The 21,069-nt window shown below is 45.0% G+C and overlaps 1 long non-coding RNA gene across 1 annotated transcript in view; it reads left to right on the top strand.

The window, feature by feature from the left end:
• LOC125960826 (uncharacterized) overlaps nucleotides 1-20,814 on the top strand; it is a 65,935-nt gene extending 45,121 nt beyond the window's left edge. The window contains exons 2-3 of the long non-coding RNA XR_007470890.1: nucleotides 15,422-15,528; nucleotides 20,694-20,814. This is a non-coding gene — a long non-coding RNA (uncharacterized LOC125960826). The remainder of the gene's footprint in view (nucleotides 1-15,421; nucleotides 15,529-20,693) is intronic.
• Nucleotides 20,815-21,069: the final 255 nt, after the last annotated feature.

Raw genomic sequence — 21,069 nt, 5'->3', positions numbered from 1 at the left:
CAGCCAAAAATAAATAAATTAATTAAATTGTATAAAAAAATTACTCTCAAAAAAAACAAAGAACAAGACAAGCTTGTTCATTCTTGCCACTTCTATTCAACATTGTACTGGAGGTTCTAGCCAGGGCAGCTAGGCAGGAAAAAGAAATAAAAGGCCATCAACACTAGAATGGGGAAAGCAAAACTAGCTATGTTTACACATGAAATGATCTTATATACAGAAAATCCTAAGGAATCCATTAAAAAAACTATTAGGACAAATAAATGAGTTCAGCATCGTTGCAGGATATAAGATCAATAAGCAAAAATCAGTTATATTTCTATAACACTGCCAGTGAACAATCAGGAAATAAAACTAAGAAAATAATTTCTGGGGGCTTCCCTGGTGGCGCAGTGGTTAAGAATCCACCTGCCAATGCAGGAGACACGGGTTCGAGCCCTGGTCCGGGAAGAAGCCACATGCCACGCAGCAATTAAGCCCGTGCACCACAACTACTGAGCCTGCGCTCTAGAGCCTGTGAGCCACAACTACTGAAGCCCACGTGCCACAATTACTGAAGCCCGCCCGCCTAGAGCCCGTGCTCCCAACAAAAGAATCCACTGCAATGAGAAGAACAAGCACAGCAACAAAGAGTAGCTCCCGGGCTTCCCTGGTGGCACAGTGGTTGAGAGTCCTCCTGCCGATGCAGGGGACACGGGTTCGTGCCCCGGTCCGGGAAGATCCCACATGCCGCGGAGCTGCTGGGCCCGTGAGCCATGGCCGCTGAGCCTGTGCGTCCGGAGCCTGTGCTCCTCAACGGGAAAGGCCACAGCAGTGAGAGGCCCGCGTACCGCAAAAAATTTTAAAAAAAATAGTAGCTCCCACTTGCCACAACTAAAGAAAAGCCCACGCGCAGCAACGAAGACCCAATGCAGCCAAAAATAAATAGACAAATAAATAATTTTTTTTTGTGTGGTACGCGGGCCTCTCACTGCTGTGGCCTCTCCTGTTGTGGAGCACAGGCTCAGCGGCCACGGCTCACGGGCTCAGCCGCTCTGCAGCACGTGGGATCCTCCCAGACCAGGGCACGAACCCGCGTCCCCTGCATCGGCAGGCAGACTCCCAACCACTGCGCCACCAGGGAAGCCCAAATAAATACATTTTTAAAAAAAGAAAGAAAAGAATTTCTAATAGCATCAAAAAGAATAAAATACTTAGGAACAAATTTAACAAAACAAGTGCAAGACAAGCACTGAAGATTACAAAATGTCACCAAAGACTTAAAGAAGACTTAAAAAAATGGAAAGACATCTCATTCTCATGGATTGGAAGACTTTATACTGTTAAGAGTGCAGGCTCCCCAAATTGGTCTTCAGGGTCAATGCAATCCCTATAAAAATCTCAGCTGGCTTCTTTGAGAATATTAATGAGCTTATTTTAAAATTCATGTGGAAATTCAAGGGACCTGGAATAGCCAAAACAATCTTGAAAAAGAACAAACTTAGAGGACTCACACTTCCTCATTTCAAAACTTACTACAAAGCTACAGTGACTGTAGTATTGGCATAAAGATAGACATGTAGATCAATGGAATAGAATTGAGAATCCAGAAATAAACCTTTATGGTTTTGGTCAACTGATTCTTGACACAAGGGTGTCAAGACAATTCATGGGGAAATAATAGTCTTTTCAATAAATGGTGCGGAAACAAGACAAGGTTGTATGTGAAGGATACTTGTATGTGAAGGATATTCACATACAGAGGAATGAGTTTGGATCCCTACCTCCAAAACATATACAAAAGTTAACTAAAAATGATCAGAGACCTAAGAGTGAGAGCTAAAACTATAAAACCTTTAGAAGAAAATGTAAGTTTAAATCTTTGTGATCTCAGATTAGACAATGGTTTCTTATATATGACACCCAAACCACAAATGATAAAAGGAAAAACAGGTAAGATGAAGTTCATCAAAATTAAAAACTTTTGTGCTTCAAAGAACACTGTCAATGAAGTGAAAAGACAACCCACAAAGAATGGAAGAAATTGTTTGCAAATCATATATCTGACGAGAGACTTGTATCCAGAAGAAAAAGACTTGTACACTCAGTAATAAAATTAAAAAAAAAATTTTAAAATGGGTAAAAGATTTGAATAGACATTTCTCCAAAGGAGATATACAAACGGTATACATATACCATATGTAGAAGATATACAAAAAAGATATACAAAAGCATATGAAAGAATGTTCAACACCATTAGAGAAATGAGAATCAAAACCACAATGAGGGGGGACTTCCCTGGTGATCCAGTGGTTAAGACTACACAGTCCCAGTGCAGGAGGCCAGGGTTCGATCCCTGGTCGGGGAGCTAGAGCCTGCATGCATGCCGCAACTAAGAGTGCGCATGCTGCAACTAAAGATCTCGCATGCCACAACAAAGGATCCCGCATGCCACAACGAAGATCCTAAGTCCTGCAACTAAGACCCAGTGCAGCCAAAACAAACAAACAAATAAATATTAAAAAAAAAAAAACACCCACAGTGAGATGTCACTTCACACCTACAAGGATGACTATAATAAAAAGATGAACAATAACTAGTGCTGATGAGGATGTGGAGAAATGAACTCTCATACATGTGATGGGAATGTAAAATGATGCAGCTGCTTTGTGAAAATGGCTTGGCTGTTCCTCAAAAAGGTAAACATAGAGTTACTTTATGGCCCAGCAATTTTATTTCTAGGTATATAAGGGAATTTAAAACATGTTCACACAAAAACTTGTTCATAGCAGACTTATTCATAAGAGCCAAAAAATGGAAACAACCCACATATCCATCAATTAATAAATGGATAAACAAAATGGATAGTTATATATATACACCATGGGATATTATTCAGCTGTAGTAAGGGAAAAAAATACAGCTAAATGCTACAACATAGACAAACCTCAAAATCATCATGCTAAGTGAAAGAAATGAGACACAAATAAAACGTTCAGAATAGCAAATTCATAGATATGCAAAGCAGATTAGTGGCCACCAGAGGCTGGGGGTGGAAATGGAGAGTGACTGCTAATAGGTACAGGGCTACTGTTTGAGGTGACAAAAACATTCTGGAATTAGATAACTGTGGTGGTTGCACAACTCTGGGAATACATTAAAATATTGAGCTGTATATATATATATATATATATATATATTTTTTTTTTTGCGTTACGCGGGCCTCTCACTGTTGTGGCCTCTCCCGCTGTGGAGCACAGGCTCCGGGCACGCAGGCTCAGCGGCCATGGCTCACGGGCCCAGCCGCTCCGCGGCATGTGGGATCTTCCCGGACCGGGGCACGAACCCGTGTCCCCTGCATTGGCAGGCGGACTCTCAACCACTGCGCCACCAGGGAAGCCCGAACTGTATATTTTAAAAGGTTGAATTTTAGGTATGTGAATTATACCTCAATAAAGCTGTTACATATTTATTTTCTTTAAAAAAAACAGTTTATGAACTTCAAGCTTTGGTCCTAAATCCTATTCTTTTCTATACTCTCTCTAGGGGATTCCTTCCAGAACCATAGCTCCCACTGAAATTGATTTACCTGTCAACCTCAAGTGTATATCACAGGTGTCTCCTCTGACTTCCTCTGAATTTCCGACTGGAAGTTTCCAAAGCACCTCTAATTCACCATGACCAAGACTAAATTTTGCTTTCCCATTTGGCACCAAAGCCTGGTCTTCCTGCAATGTTACCTCTTCAGCAAATGGCATCGACATCCACTGAGTTGGAAATAGAAATGGCTGCGTTTTCCTTAATGCCTTGTGGGTATTGAGGAAGTCCAATAAATGACAGGCCTTTTCTGCTCAAGTTGATATTCTATGATGTCAGGTTGATATGGACAAATATTTCAGCCGGTTTCATGACTGACAAAGTCAACACTGGAAAATGTAGTTGGTTGCATAGTGCCTGGTGATTTCTCAACACTGAACCATGGATGCAGGCAGACTGAACACCCATTCATTAGCAGAACCAATTACTGCAGCCTCCCATACAGGGCCCTGCCTCTGCAAAACTTAGGCTCTCGGTAGAAAATACACTTGCCTACTCTGCATATTTCTTACTAAAGAAAGGTAGGTAATAAAATGTATTCAACTTGGAGCTGAACTTGAGTGAGTTTTCCTTCCAAGGGGCACCACGGAGATCATTCTGCCATCACTGTTGAACTTCCTGGAAGATTCTGAAAACCCACACTGCAAATGGGAAGGCCCTTCATGCTTCATGAATGTTAGGTGAATGACACTGAGTATTTGACAGTGGGGAGGTCTGTGCTGTGACAGTGGGATGGGAGCATGTCTCACACGTGGCAGAGCAGAGGCCACCTCGTGCAGCTCTCCCACGCTTGCAGCAGTAAACCTTTTATGGCAGTCCTGCTATCTTGCACACCACATATACCTGCTTGTGCTAATTTTGGTCTTAATTTGCTCTCCCTAAAGGAGGGATACAAATGGTATCTGATCTCACAACTGTGCATGTAGCCGTAAGACTTTTGATCCTAAGCCCTCTTGAGTTTTTCTTTTTCTTTTATTTATTTATTTGTTTGTTTGTTTTTGGCTGCATTGGGTTTTTGTTGCTGAGCATGGGCTTTCTCTAGTTGCAGCGAGCGGGGGCTACTCTTCGTTGTGGTGCACGGGCTTCTCATTGCGGTGGCTTCTCTTGCTGCAGAGCATGGGCTCTAGGTGCGCGGGCTTCCACAGTAGTTGTGGCTTGAGGGCTCTAGAGCGCAGGCTCAGTAGTTGTGGGCTTAGTTGCTCCACGGCATGTGGGATCTTCCCGGACCAGGGCTCGACCCCGTATCCCCTGCACTGGCAGGCGGATTCTTAACCACTGTGCCACCAGGGAAGCCCGAGTTTTGAGGTTTTCCTCCTCCACTTGTAGGGGCCAGATTTAACTTATGTGACTAGTTACTTATTGGCTGTGTGTTAGGCTCCTACATGGACCACATCTGGGTTATCCTATCTGTACCCACTGTTGGGTGGTGATGGACACTTGGACTTGGTCAGCCTCAACCATGTGAGCTGTAACATGCCTCTGCTCCTTATTAGGATTTAACCTAATGGCAGTATAAGCTACCCTGTGTATTTGCTGAAAAGCAGAGACACTAAAAGGTATGCTGCCAGCCTCACAATTCTGCCTTCTCTCCACAGCTTTGCTGGAGAAGCCTTAGACCAGGAGTAGAGAGGGAGAGGTGTAGAGGAATGCATTTTGGAGAAGGTTCATTTTAACCTCTCTTCTGCTGACAAGAATTGTTGCGTGTTCAGTTGAGTGTGTTGCATCCTGACCTTGACCCTTGCCCTTTCCTGCTCTTTCAGAGCCCAGTTGTCTTACAGTGGCTGACCACATACTGCCTAAGCTCCATGCCTTTTATGGGGTCCAGCTCACACTGTTGGTGACCAATAAACACAAGCTTAGCCGGTAAGAACACAGGCTTAGGGCGTCAGACAGCCTTGAGTTTGACTACTGTGTGACCTTGGGCAAGTTACTTTACCTGTCTGAATCCCTGCTTCCTCATTTGGAAAACTGAGATAATAATACCAACTCCCTCATGAGGTAGGGAGAAGAAGAAATGAGCTAATGTAGGGAAAGCAGAGCACCTGGGACACGCAGGGGTCCAGTAAATGTTAGCTGTCACCACCACCGTGATCATCGTTCATTTTCATCATCGTGATTGTATTCATCAGTTTTAGCTGCAAGTGACAGAAGTCCATCTCAAATGAATTTAAGCAAAAAGGAAAATATTTTGGCTCAGTTAATTGAAAATTCCAGGCACAGGCTGAATCCAGAGTTTCAACGATGTCATCTGTGCTCAATCTCTCTCTGTCCAAATCACTCCACTTTCCTCTGTCTTGACTGCATCCTCCAGCGGGTGACTAAAACGCAGCTGGGGGACTCTAGCCTGCAGAGGCCCACCTGCCTTATCTTCCCACCAAAGCCTTGTGTACATGCATGTAGAAATGCCAGCCCACATGTCCAAGCTCCATCCACAAACCCACCTCCCCGTGAACAGCCTCCCTTGGCCACCCCTCCTCCTCTGAAAGACAGACCTGGGGACGAGGCTTCCACAGGCTCTGGAAACAGATTCAGGGCTGTTTGGGCAGGCAAGTCTGGGGTCCTGGTATCAGGAACGTGGCCTGTATGGGAATAGAAAGGACGCAGACTCTAGATGGGCGTGTTCACGTGGTCCCACAGAATCATGACCCCAGGAGGAAGGGCAGGGCTGGATGAGGGCTGAGCAGGGCCTTCTAACACAAGGGGCTCTGGTTGCCAGGCCTAAGAGAGCTATTTACTTTTTATATAGTACATGTTTCATATGGCGATTGTTGTGGAACAGTCTAAAAGCAATTCAAGACAGGATATCATTCAGTGTCGTGGAGTAAGAAAGAAAGGATTCCTTGAGAAGGAGGCCTTGGAGGATGGGAAGATCAGGATAGACCAGGACATAGAGAAGGGCATTCCGGGTGAGGAGAGCAATGTGAAAAAAGGCCATGAGGTCAGATGGGATCTACTGTGTTGGGTCAATGGGGAGTTCAGTCTAGTAAGACAGAAGGTATCTGCTGGGAGAAACAGATGATGGCCCATGGGGCCTACTGGTAGAAGCTTTTTAGAAAAGCTCTAAGGGGGAGTCCAGGTCCAAACCTGTTATAATAAGAACTGGGGAGACTTTGAAGGTTTGTGAATAGAGGATGCTGGTTGAAAGTGGTGTTTGGGAAGCTGGACCTGGCAAGCACCATGTTGGTGGACCAAGGGGCCCACCCAGAGCTGAGATTTGGGGGAGTGGAGGAGGAACCAGACAAGGATTACTGTGAGGATGATGAGTGGGGGTGGGGGAGGAGTGGGGGGAGGAAGAGAGCTCTTATGCATGGTCAATGGAAGAGGGTAAGATGGCAAAGGGACCAAATCCAGAGCTGATGTCACCAGGAAAACTGAATGCCTAGCCCCGGGTGAGCTGTGTACAAATTCTTCCCAAGTTGAGCTGTCAGGACAGATGGGATGGACACAGGTCCAGTCTAATTTGTGGTTAAGATGATCAACTTAACTGCACCAGGTGTTTGCTTTTCATTTTTGTTCCAGTCCCCTGATGGGCAAATGAAATTCAGTGAGTCCACGCCATCTGACCTGGCCGCGGTTACTGTGTCTGGGTGTCCTATGGGCAGAGCTGGCGCCTCAGGCTCAGGCTGACGCGCTGGTGAAGTTCCTGTGGGCAGAACTGAGGGCTTTTCCCTGGCTGGTTTTGCTGGGCGGTTTGTAGGGCCTTGTCTGTTGACTGGGGGTGAATGCAAACTGGAATGTATTTGTAAAGGGGGCTTCCAGGCCTGGCCTGTACCCACGGGCTTCTCATCTGAGCAAGGGGAACCGCAGGCATCTGGCCAGCCACGAGACTGTAGCTGCGGGCCAACAGGTCCAGGCAGGCCCCTGCGGAGCTGTGGCTCCTAGAGCGTGAAGCACTCAGAGGGTCCAAGGGTACTCCTGGGTGAGAGAAAAATCACGCCGGGCCATGCGATTCCCCCCAGCCTTTAAGCCGGCAATTTGTAATTATGCGGTATCCATCAGCCCACAATTATTTATTTACTCCCTGTTCTATGTCTGCCTTGTTGGTACCACATGAGAAGCAGAAGAAATCCAAATGACTTCTGAAGAGTCTAGTTTAAGTATGAGGACTTGGGTTCAAGTCCAGCTCTACCCTGTACCACATAAATGGACATTAACAAGTCCTTTAACTTCTCTTGTCCTCGGTTTCCTTGTCTGTAAAATGGGCACAGAAACACAATCTATTTAACAATGTTGATGTGAGAGACACATGAGGTTGATAATGATATATAATAAGCAGGCAGGTGTTTATTCTAATCTAATAAATGGAGATTAATGTAGTTTCTAATTTTATAATATTTGTTAAAATAATAAAATTTGTTCTAAAAGTCAATGAGTTCTGTGAAACTTTTCCTTGCTCTTAAAAAGCAAGTAAACTGATTAAGGGAACTAAAACTAACACACATGTAACAGGAATGAATATAAGAGAAAGAAAATATACCATATTTTGTGAAACAGAGGATAAGAGCCACTTGACATTTTCTCAATATTGGGCCAAATAAATTTGGTCATTTTCTTCCTTTCTTACTGCCACCTACCTCTTTGGAAGCATCTGGCTTCCCCCTAAGTTCCTAAAGGTGGAAAATATCTACAGTCAGAAGCTACTGTCCTCTCAGCCCCTGTTTACAGATGGGACAACCAAGGCCGTGGGAAGGGGAGGAGTCTTGTACTGCAAAGATTGCACCTTTAGGAAGTGGTAGGGCTGGGACTTGACCACAGGACTTCTGGCTCTTTCCATCCACTCTATTGCCCTCTGACCTGGAAGTCATCTTCCAGTGTAAGATCTGGGTCATTGAAGGGGGGACCCCTGGCTCTCTACCCACTTCATTGCAGGCCATGCCTTGCTTTCCTTACCTGGGCGAGTCCCTCACACATGACCATAGGGGCAGAAATCACTGTCTTTGAAAATATTAATTTTGGAGTTAAAAAAAAAAACCCAAACAACAAAAACAGAGCAATGGGGATTTTCAAATGGCAATGAGGTAGAGAGACAGGTAAACCCCCCTGTAACAGTGCTTCTCTCCCCAGGCAGGGGCCTGTCCACTCTGACCTTAGACCTTCCCGGTCCACACAGCCCATAGCTGTGGCTGCTCTCTGAGCAACCTCCAACCAGAAGAAGTCTTGCAGAAATGCCTGACTCTGACCTGTGGCTGGGAAGGATGAGGAGGGTGGGGCTGTCAGGGTAGCTACAGCAATAAGGATGCCCCTCCAGGTGCTTTGGTGGTGGTAGTCGGAGTCCAGGTGGAGGGGAGCGGCCACCAGCCTCCCACTGAGCTCAGCGCTGGCACTAGGGGCAGCCAATAACTCTGCTTGGTTTTGCCATTTCCCTATCTGGCAGGAGTTGCTAATCCTTCATTACTAAAAATAACTTCTTTATCCAGGACCCAATCAGCATGAAACCTCCTATCATTTGGATGCTATTTCTTCCAATCCTGTATGGTTACTGATTTCCCTAATGATGTCCCTGAGGCCCTGCAACACCCTGGAATGCTTTCTGAATCACTGAGGGAGAATGCAGCTGTGTTCAGTCTAGTTTTAATGTGATGTGATTCTTACTTGTTTTTCCAAAGCATCGAATAAAAGGCAACTCTCATGGGAACTACCCAAATGTTGTAGAGAAACAAAAGACACCTGTCTATGGAATGACAGTACATCTGGTCATTTCAGCCACTTCCGGGCACCTGCACGTCCATGTCAGTCCACGTGTATCTGCTAAGCTCTGGTTAGAGCTGTGAGGTTGGGTGTTTGTGGAAGTGGTGTGAGGCCCGCATTTTTTGTGTATCCTCCTTCCCTCATTTGACTGCAAAGTTCTCAAGGGTGAAGAACATTTCTCATCCTTTGTCTTCCAAACATGTTCTGCTGATGACTGCTCACTCCAGGAGCCGAGTCCCTGGGGCTGCCGAGCTCACTGCAGGGCCCACTCTGGCAGGATAACTGCTCATTCCTTGCAGACTCGTGTCACCTGCATAAATGTAAACCTGCCTCCCTAAGGTGGCAAATCTTGGCCCTTTCCCTGGAAGTGTCTGCCAGCGCTTCTCTCGAGGAGAGCTATCCACTCCCTAGTTTCTGCCCGCTCTCCTCACAGCCTGCCTTAATTACACTATCTGCCTCCAGGGACCAGACGTGGTGAAGGATGAGGGGAACTGGCTGGCAGGGCAGAGGCGATAGGAAGCATTGGTAGCGAGGCGGTAGGAAGCACAGATGGGCGTTGCCCTCTTTCCATGAAGTGGCTCCTATAACATAAGGCCCTTCGGGGCAAGGATCTTCCATGCCCAGTTCACCTTTATATTACCAGCACTGAGGAAAGTGCTCTGTTTATGCCCAATAAATATTTGCGGGAGGAACAGGACTTGGGGTCCCAAGTCAGCTCAGACATTCATGAGCTCCGTGCATCACTCACTGTCCTCATCTCTAAACCGAGGGGGCTACTTTTGTAGTTCATTTACTGTATTATATTTCATTGCCTAAATCTCAGAAACGTAATGTTGAGTAGGAAATAAGAGTAAGTAGTAGACAATGACATGCAATATTATCATTTTCCAAAGCTCAGAAGACAAGCAAAATAAAATGATATGGTCTTTAGAGATCGATAGTATATCATCAGCCATTGCCACGATAATGCTGCGTAACAAACTAGTCCCCAACTCAGTGGCTTACAACATTCATGTATTCTCACTCGGGCGTCTGTGGATTGGCTGGGAGTTGGCTGATCTAGTCTGGACTCAGTTGGGTTTGGTTCTGACTTCAGCTTGGGTCCAGGTCTGCTCCACGTGTCTCTCATCCTGCTTGGACCAGCAGGTGAGCTCTGGAGCATGTCCTTCTCATAGCAGAGGCAGGAATACAAGAGGAGAAAGTGGAAACACGTGATGCCTCTTGAGACCTAGGCTCAGAATTGGCATCCATCCATGCCTACAGCAATCTACCGGCCAAAGCAAACCTAAATCACTGGGCAGGGAAGTGTATTCCACCTCTAACGGGAGGAACTGCAAAGTCATATGTCAAAGGGCATCTAAAGGACTTGGAGCAATAATGTAATCTACCTCGCAAACATTGCTGGCAAAATTATAAAAATAATCAAGGGGACGATAAATACAAGATTCAAGGTAGTGGTTATTTCTATGCAGGAGGTGTGAGAAAGGAATGGGAGGAGACTTCATTGTAATGGTCTAGTTCTAAGAGGGTATGGTGGGTTCGCAGGTTTTATGATTACTCTGTGTTCGGCTGCATCCCACAGGCCTGCAAGCCTTATAGTTGCCCAGTTGCAAGATTGAAGAAAAAGCCCAGAGGCAGTGACAGAGACGTCAGTGGACTGTTGGATAGGGAATCTTACAAGTCTGAAGCAAAAGTTCTGGAGCAACACCCCACTGTGTACAGCAGACAGCAAGAAGGACAGGGCAGCAGTCTTTCCTACCGGAGGGAGGTGATGAGGAGAAGGAGGCTACCAGTTAAAGGGGGAAGTGACTGTCAGGTTGGCTCATCAGTTACCAGGGAAACCAGCAGCAGGGGCAGAGGGCAAGCATGTAGGCAGTTACTGATTAAGTCCTATAATTAAGAGGATTGGACAGTCATGTGAGTAGGGTGTAGGTGAAACAGGGACTGGTCAAACAGATGTACAGAGAGAGCAAGAGAACAGCCATCTTGAATGCCCTGACCATAAATGATGGTTTGTAATTTTTTTGCGGTACGCGGGCCTCTCACTGTTGTGGCCTCTCCCTTTGCGGAGCACAGGCTCTGGACGCGCAGGCCTAGTGGCCATGGCTCACGGGCCCAGCCGCTCCGCGACATGTGGGATCCTCCCGGACCGGGGCACGAACCCGTGTCCCCTGCATCGGCAGGCGGACTCTCAACCACTGCGCCACCAGGGAAGCCCCTGGTTTGTAATTTATGTAGACATTATTCTGTCCGTGTCAAATCTTACCTAATAAAAACAGTAAGTTTAAATAAATACTGGATGCGATACACTGATAGGAGAAGTTCTTTCCGGTGCTGACATTGTATGTCCTACAATTCTAAGGTAAAGAGGAGCTGAGAGCTCTCGTTTGACGATGGAAAGCCTCTGAACATTCAGCAGTAGTCCTGGCTACCCAGCACCCAGAAATCAACCCGTGCTGGTTCTGTCTCAGGCCCAGTGGGGAAAATGAGAAGATATGTTCTCTGCACTTAGGGCTACGGGAAGTCTCTAGAAGACAGTTTGGATGGCAGCTGAGATAGTACTGAGATCCCTGGCTTTGATTCCAACCTCACTGGACTTAACTCTTAACTGAGACACTCGCCAGCTGTGCAGCCTTGGGAATATTACTTAGCCTTTTGGAGTCTATTTCCTTACACGAGACAAGTGTACCCTGGAGGGTCGCTATGGATCCTTGAATAAGTGAGTTTCTATTTGCTTTCTGATGTTGAGCAGAGAGGCCACCTTAGTTAGTTAATTAGTTAGATAGTGAGCTGCAAAGTCTGATACCTGTGTTTGAGTCTCACCTGTGCTGCTTATAAGGATGCGTGCGCAGGCTGTGATTTAACTTTTCCAAATCTCCATTGCTTTCTGTAATGTGGTGATGCTAACATTTTTCTTCAAAAGGCATGTTGGGTTTAAATTAGGTAGTGTGTACCATGAATCTGACGCATGTAGGGGCGTTCAGTAAATGTTAATCCCTTTCCCCTCCTGCTTCCAGCTTCTACACGGCTTCTTTCTGGCTGTGGCTCAAAGAGGATGGGGGGAAAAGGTCAAGTTCACGGCCAGGTGTCTTAAGGAGAATCCCAGTTCCCTTGGTTCCTTGGTAGGGGTGTCTCAGGTGTGGGTACTGGGAGGGGGGTTGGACCCAGGGAGAGATTATGTTTTCCATTACCCAAACATCTCCAATTTCAGCCTCCAATTTGGGGAAGCAAAATCATTTTGGGTCCCCACACAGTATCTGCCTCTGGAACTGATTATCTGCTGTGTTAAGTTCAGAGGCATTCTGATAAGGGTAATTGAATTAGGCTTCTCGGATGGGAGAGGGGCTCCTACAAGCAGGCCTGCTGCCACAGTAGGGGGTCTCTCTGTCCAGGCCCTGCAGGCAGGCTCTCCCTCCACACTTCTCTATGGAGCACACCCTCCTGGGGTGCCCAGCGCCTCGGGCTTTGCCTTTGAAGATCTTTGCAGAGCAGCCTCTCACACTCTCCACACTTGCAAGGCCATCGTGCTTCCCTGGGGTCCTGCCCTGAATCTGTTCCCAGCCCAATTTGGAGGCGTGGGGTATGGGGGGAAGGGAGGGGAGAGGAGTCTTCCCTTGAGGCAGAGGAATTTCTGGAGGTCAAGGAAATGTCTTTCCTGGGGACAAAAGAGCAGGAGGTCAAGGTTCAAATGATGTTGACCTAAATTTTTCCCAATTCCGGAGAGTTTCTCTCTCAGGAGAACTTGCCTCCACTCGCCCAACAATCTTGGCAGGACTCTGCCCATCTGAAATGACAGAAGCCCGGTCATTTGTGGATATGACTGTGACAGCAACCACTCAAGTTTTCAAAAATCAGCAGGCTGCAAGAAAAGTTGTTTGATCCCCCAAATGTGTGCAGACTCAGCCGCCATTTCTCACACCTCATTATGGTCTCCACACCCTCGCTCTCTCCCCGTTTCATGACCAGCGCTGAGAAAATCACAGGGTTGTTGTCTATTGCTGCATACCTCTGAGGGGCTGTTTCTTCTTCCTCCCACCAAAACAGGGTCCCATGGAAACTCAGCACAAAAAGGGTGACAGAGCTAAGTGACTGCCCAGTGTGCCCCTCAGGGCTCTCGGTTCCATGATCTGTGGGTCCCACGCTACTTCTCTAACTTCTGCCCCACCAACCATCCTGTCTATCCACCTCCGGAGGAGCCAGTGAGCTCCCGTCATTATTATAAACAAAAGTGATGCAGTTTTAGAGACCACTAGAATAGATGTGGGTTCGAATCCTGACTCTGGAACTTACTACTTGTGTGATCTTTGGCAAGTTAGTAACTTGGGAGGATTGGCAATAAAACAGAGGGTCTCAAGCTTTCTCAGTTTATGGTGTCCTCAGTATGTCAGTCAATTTTTCACAGTGTCTCTAGGCCTTAAGAGACACATAAGAGTCCCATTTACTAAAAGTTAGAATCAAATAGGAACCCTCTTACACTGTTGGTGGGAATGTAAATTGGTGCAGCCATTACGGAGAACAGTATGGCGGTTCCTTAAGAAACTAAACATAGAGCTGCCATATGATCCTGAAATCCCACTCCTGGGCATATATCTGGAGAAAAACATAATTTGAAAAGATACATGCCCCCCAATGTTCATAGATGCACTATTTACAATAGCCAAGACATGGAAGCAACCTAAGTGTTCATTGAGAGATGAATGGATAAAGAAGATGTGGCATATATATATATATATATATATATATATATATTAAATGGAATAGTACTCAGTCATAAAAAAGAATGAAATAATGCCATCTGCAGTAACATGGATGGACCTAGAGACGATCATACTGAGTGAAGTAAGTTAGACACAGAAAGACAAATCTCATATGATGCCACTTATATGTGGAATCTAATAAAAACATACAAAAGAAATTATTTGCAAAACAAAAGTAGAGTCACAGATGTAGAAAAAAACTTATGGTTACCAGGGGATAAAGGTGGGGGAGGGATACACTGAGAGAATGAGATTGACATATACACACTGCTATATATAAAATACATAACTAATAAGAATCTGCTGTATAGCACAGAAAACTGTACTCTATATTGTGTAATAACCTATAATGGAAGAGAATGTAAAAAAAAAGAATATATATATATCTGAATCACTTTGCTGTACACCTGAAACTAACACAACATTGTAAATCAACTATATTTCAATGAAAATTTTTTAAAAATTAGGACCAAACAGCTTAAGTATCTATGTCTTGACAAAATAATAAATATATATTAAAAGAAAAAAGTAGTAGTTTTATTTCATTCTTAAGTTAACAACAATTACTTATTAATGAGATGCATGCACCTCTTGCAACTTCTCAGACCTTGCAATCTGATGGGACCCTGCTGCCCTAATCCCTTGTTCCATGCTGATTTTCATATGGTTCTTGTTTATTTATTGCAGCTGCCACCAGAGAGCCAGCTCCACAAGATATGACATCATGGAAAGGAATGTAGTGTGATCTCACGTTAAAACTGTGAACTACCTTGAGCTAGTAGTTTGTACAGTGTCTAACAGATATTGAGTATCATACGTTTCCTTCAAAATCTAAAATAACTCCCGGTTCCCCCGTGAGTTTGCTGCAGCACCCCAGAGTGGGGAGTATAACACTAATGTTTGAGAAATGCCTAACATATTATAGGTGCTTAAAAAAAGGTAGCTATTATTATTTCTCTTTAAACTTTTAAAGTCACTGTTGGTTGACTTATGACTGCATTGCCATGCCACCAGACTAGACTACAATCTCATTGAAGGCTATCTTATCCAGCTAAGATAGTCTTCAATGAGACTGGCACTTAGTAAGTGTTCAATAAATGTTTCTAGAATGGATGGATGGATGGATGCCTTTTGGACCATCCATCTGTTGGCTCATTCATACTAATATCCATCTGTCCATCCATCCATCCATCCATCCATCCATGCATGTATCCAATCAACAGTAGAAAGTTGACTCTGCTGTCAGCTAGAACTGCCTTGCATCCTCTGCCCCCCTCTAGTGGATGGTGTTGGCTTCTCTTTGCCTTCTTGTCCTACATCATGTTGCCTTGAGGAACCATCATTCTTTGGGCTCCAGCTCTGGAATTGTTCTTTCATGTGTGGAACTTTCTTTCTCCAAGGTCTCTGCAAATTCCTCAAGGATAGAAACAGGTCTAATTCACTGAATCCCCATACTTTTTCCGACATGGAACGTTCCCTGCAGGACTGAACATAAAGTAGGTGCTCAGTAAGTACTTGTTAAGTGAATTATTTGATTTATGCTACGGCTCTATGCAACAAACCAATGTCAACATTTTGATCAATTTGTCTAGTGACTCAATTACAAAAATTGGGCTGGTAGTGACCATCTCATACATAGAAGGAAGGAGGAATTAGGATGACTTCAGCAGTCAGTGAGGGCTTTGCTGAGAAGGAGGCCTGGGTGTTGAGTGGTGGGGCAGGATTCAGAGGCGCTGAGGAATGAGGCAGGCATTCAGGATCGTGATAGTGGGCACAGCATGAGAAATGGCCTGAAGGAGGAAATGGGCTTGGTGTGAAACAAAAGGCTTAACTGGATAGAGAAGGAATGAGATGGCGTCATGTGGGATAACGTTGGATTAGCAATTTCTAAGATATTGAAAGCTAGGGAGAAGTATTTAAAAATGTGAACATTAGTAGTTAAGTGGAAGGTATACCATAGAGTTGATTGTGTAAAGGTGGTTGCACCATATTGAATCACTTTACCTAAAGAAGAGGGACAAGGGGTGGAGGGGAAATTAAAATAATATGCCCTGTTGCAGGAGAGGTCCAAATGAAAACATTTTGCTGGGGTCTAACTGGCCATAGGTCTGATGGTTTTCTATCCACCGCACAAGTAAATAGCTCAAGGGCAGGCTGCCGGCCAGCGTAAAACTTTATGTGGAAAATACTGCCAGTGTGGCTATGGAAAATGCCCTCTTGCTGACCATAATTATACAGAATGTGTGCAAATAAAAGCTGAAGGAAAACACTTTTGCAGTGGTGTATTTTTTCTGTTCTTATTTTGACAGAGTGGAAGACAAATTCACAGACGTTTTTCTCAGTCTCCCCGTAGGGGCAGAATGAGCTCATGCAGCAAGGCTGGGCTGGGGGTTGGGTTTCAGAGAGAGACCCCGAACTAGCTTCTACACAGAGACCTACGTTTATGGGTCTTTCGGGCCTGAGTTAGCCTCGGGGCAGCAGGAGGATTGTTGCGGAGGAGCCCAAAGAGGCATTGCCTTGTTTAGCTCTGCCTAACCAACAAGGTTTGATCTCATTCAGCCAAAGGGAGATGGGAGAGGTTGGGATGTTCAAACTATGATACCCACCTTTTAAGGTTAACTTCAGTGGAAGGTGATTCCTCTCCGACTTCAGCTGTTTCCTGGGTTTCCCATCAGAGATAACCTCTAACTCTGAAGAAGCCCACAGCACAACAAAGGCCTCCAAGAAAGCCCTCTCCAAGCGGCAAGATGGCAGATTTGGTTTCTTCAAATTTTACATCTGCCCTTCCAGAAAGTTGTCCTTTCTCCTCTTTTCTTTGACGTTTTTAGGAATACTTGAGTGAAAAATCCTCAGGTGAAATCCCTGTGTTTTCTAGTCTGGCTGTGATCCATTCACAGATTACCCGGCCCCTTCAGGGCTGGGCTCCAAAGTGCCAAGGGGCAAAGGACCATCAAAGAAGAGGCACAACAAAGGTCGCTGCAGTTGTAGAAGGTTTGCTTCAGGAGCATGTGCTCTGGATCTGGAAATGGATCAGGAACGGGAAAGCTAGAAGGAACAGTGGCGGCCCTGGAGACCAGCCCTCCCTGCCAACATTTCTCGTTCTGTCTGCCTGTCTGTTCCATTCTCTTCTCTGCTCACTCATAGTTTGTTATTTCACCTTGCATATGGCCCATCATGACTTCTGGCTCCCTTCACTTGTGGCAACTCTCTAGACAACTTTTGGTCTCTGTTTCCAAAGCTAACTGGTTGTTTCTCTGTGTCTTAAGAGAAATATAACTGGCCAACTGCTCTCGATCATTTTTGGGGGGCAGGGCCTAGTGCTCCGGTCAGCCTGTGGCTTCACTGCCCTTGTGTTGGGCACCCACCCAGAGTGCAGTCAGCTGAGGGGTGGGCAACATGCCACTCAGGAGGAGAGACTGTGAGTTGGGGTGTGGATAAAGCAGGCATCGATTGCCATCTCTAATGCAATAGTCATTCTGAACAGCACTGGTGGACAAGGTTATGGCAGGGACTACACACACACGTAGTTTTTATCAGTTTAGCTAACATTTATTTTACATGTGAAAAATATTTTTATAGGAATAAAAAACCTGGCTTTGAATACCATGTGACTGTGATATAGTCTAAGACACATAGGTGTGTTTATACCCAATAATATCCAAATGACTTGGCAAAGAATAGAAACTCTTTAGTATCATGTTGGGAAAAAAAAAGAACACATTCCGTCAAAGACAAAGAAAAATGATTTGACCGACTGAACTTTTAAAAATTTGCTTTTTAAACAAAATTTCTTCTACCCAAGGGAGAGAGGAGAAATAGTAATGTTTAGGTTACAATCTCCATTTCTTTTTCAACTTAACTTCCTGGGAGGACAACCCTCCTTTGTTCCAACCCATCCTCTGGGATACGTAAATGCGACCAGCACCTGTGCGCATGCATTCAGCATACACTGGACCCTGTGGCAGGTCCCCTCAGTTACAGCAGATACTGTACTCAGGCATAGCAGAGGGATACACAAAGGGCGGGCATGTCATTTAGGATTAGGTTTGGCTACTTGTAACTAACATCCAAAACAGCAGTGGATTAGACAAAGAAGTTCGTTTCTCTCTCAAGTAAAAGTTCAGAACGACGGAGTGGCTTTACTTCACAAAACCCTCAGGAACCCAGATTCATTCTGGGGTCTCCCCATTTGGGGGATCTCCAGTTCACAGGCTGGTCCCCCTGCTGTGGTCGAGAATGGAGTGCCCCCTGCCACGTCTCTGTTACAAGCAGCAGGGAAGAGGAAGAGGGGAAGGGGTAGCAGAGGGCAGGCGCCAGCTCTCTTTTAAGGAAGGTCCTTAGAATCTGCCACACAAACTTCTCCTTGCATCCCATTGGTCACATGGCCACACCGAGCTACCGGAGAGGCTGGGAAATGGAGTCTTTATTCCAGATGGCCATTTGCCAGCTAAAAGTTCTACTACTATGTATATTAGTCAGGGTTCTCCAGAGAAACATAACCAATAGGATGCATTTATATGTAAAAAGCGATTTGTTATAAGGAACTGGCTCATGTGAGCATGGAGGCCGGCAAGTCCAGAATCCTCAGGGTGGGCTGGCAGGCCACAAAGCCAGAAGAGCTGAGGCTGGAGTTCCAGTCTGAAGACCAGCAGGCTGGAGAGTTCTTTCTTGCTGCCAGTCTTTGTGTTCCATTCAGGCCTTCAACTGATGGGATGAGGCTCACCCACATTATGCAGGGCAATCTGCTTTATTCAAAGTCCACTGATTTAAATGTCAATCTCATTCAAAAACATCCTTACAGAAACCACCAGAATAATGTTTGATCAAACATCTAAGCACCATGGCCCAGCCAAGTGGACATGTAAATGACACCTATGTGTCATTTATGTGTCAACATCAATATGGCTATTGGGGTACAACAGCAGTCCCCGTCACCCTGGAGATCAGCAACTTCTACTCTGAGCAGGAACGTTAAAAATCCCTGAGGGCAATGACTGTGTTTGTATTGGTCACCACTGTATTTCAGTGATTTTCATAATACTTTGCACAATAATGGTGACCATTATTTGTTGAGTGAATATTGTTTGTTTGATAAGGAACAAAGTTAACGTATAGAGAGGATTAAAATGAGTTGGAACCACAGATGAGAACAGGATCAGCAAACTCTATAAAAGGCCAGAGAATAAATATTTTCAGCTTTGTGGGCCATATGGCCTCTGCCCAAATCCTCAACTCTGTGACTGTAGGGGAGAGCAGCACAGATAATATGTAAATGAATGGGCATGAGCAGATCTGACCCACAGACAGTAGTGTGCCAACTCCTGGACTAAAATATCAGAGCTGGGAAGGACCTAACCTCTCATCTGATAGGAAACTGGAGTTAACTGGCTTGGTCAAGGTTACACATGGGTAAGTGGCAGCAGAAGTGGGAATAGATGATAGGTCTCCTAACTCCTTGTTCAGAGCTTGAGCCCTAACATTCAAAAATTAATTTTTGAGGGTCAACAATGTAGAATGGACAGCTCCTCCTCCTTACTCAGTGTCACAGACCTTAGAAGAACAAGATGTGTGTGTGTGTGTCTCTGTGTGTGGCTTGTGTGAGGGGTATGTGTGTGAGTGGTATGTGCGTATGGCGTGTGTATGTATGTGTGTATGGTATGTGTGTGTGTGTGTGGTATGAGTGCGTGTGGTGTCTATGTGTGGATTGTGTGTGATGTGGGAGGACTGTGTGTGTGTGTATGTGGTGTGTGCTGTGGTATGGGGGCGCTTGTGTGGTTTGTGTACATGTTGACGGTCATGTGGAAGGATTATTGTCCTTCTGTGAGTCTGAGAGGGTACTGGTGTGCCCTGACATACGTCAGCTTCTTTGTCAGAGGAGACAAGAGTGTAGCGTGACAAATCCATACCCACTTACTGAAGTTATTCATGCGTTAATGGGTAGTTCATAGACTGAGGCCTTGTCCTCTTGGTAAGCAGTCATACTGATCAGGATAACAAATGGGAAGAAGATGCCAGGTGGTAAATGACGGGAAAGAGAAAGCCTGACCCACTTCCCGGAGTCTGAAACTATAAAAGCCAAGCTTCGGCCACTGCGGCTGCCATTAGCCATCCAATACGGTAGCCACGAGCCATGTGAAGCTACTAGGCACTCGAAATGTGGCTGGCATGAAATGTAGACCGAAGAACTGAGTTTTAAATATATTTACATTCAGTTCATTTAAATTTAAAAACTAATACTTAAGTTATTAGAAAACTTTTAAGTCTGTTTGGAACGACCTGTTTATATGAATCTACTTTTTCAACTGGATATTTAATGTAATTTAAATACAGATCTAGTTTTTCTAATAAAAATTCAGGATATGAAGAGAGAATTAAACTACACATGGGTGGTGAGGGTTTCAAAGGTATATGGGTATGTCCAAATCATCATATTGTATACATTAAACATCTGCAGGTTTTTACATCAGTTATACCTCAATGAAGCTGTTAAAAAAATAAAAGTAAACTACAGATGAGAACCTCAAAGCTTTAATGCAAAACAAAAGAATTTAAAACATCTCATTAATAATTGTGTATATTGATTATATGTTGAATACGTGTTGATAATTGGGCTATTGTATGTTAAATATATTATTAAACTTAATTTCAACTGTTTCTTTTTACTTTTTGTAGTGCGGCTACTAGACAATGTAAAATGACGAATTACTGTGGGACGGTGCTGTTGTAAAGACACCAGCCCTACACGGCCCCAGGACGTCCTGATCTACGCTCTCATTTTCCCTCTCAGCTCCTACAGCAAAATTTGTCCTAACCAGGGTTCGACAGCTTCTCTGCTAGTCTCTGATTGTTTCATAAAACCATCTTTCTTTCCTCCCTGGTTGGGTGGAAGTGGAAAGAAGACTTCGGCACTCTCAACAGAGCCCAACATACAATAGGGATGGGACGGGCTAAGGACTGAGTGGAACAATTCCTGAGCTGGAAATCTGAAGGCTGGGACTTTGCTCTGACCTTACAGTAGACACAGTGGCGATTTTTGCAAGCCACCCCA

Source organism: Orcinus orca, chromosome 13 (assembly GCF_937001465.1).
Source record: "Orcinus orca chromosome 13, mOrcOrc1.1, whole genome shotgun sequence".
In the NCBI taxonomy this organism is placed as follows: domain Eukaryota; kingdom Metazoa; phylum Chordata; class Mammalia; order Artiodactyla; family Delphinidae; genus Orcinus; species Orcinus orca.
This window is presented reverse-complemented; position numbering and strand designations above follow the sequence as displayed.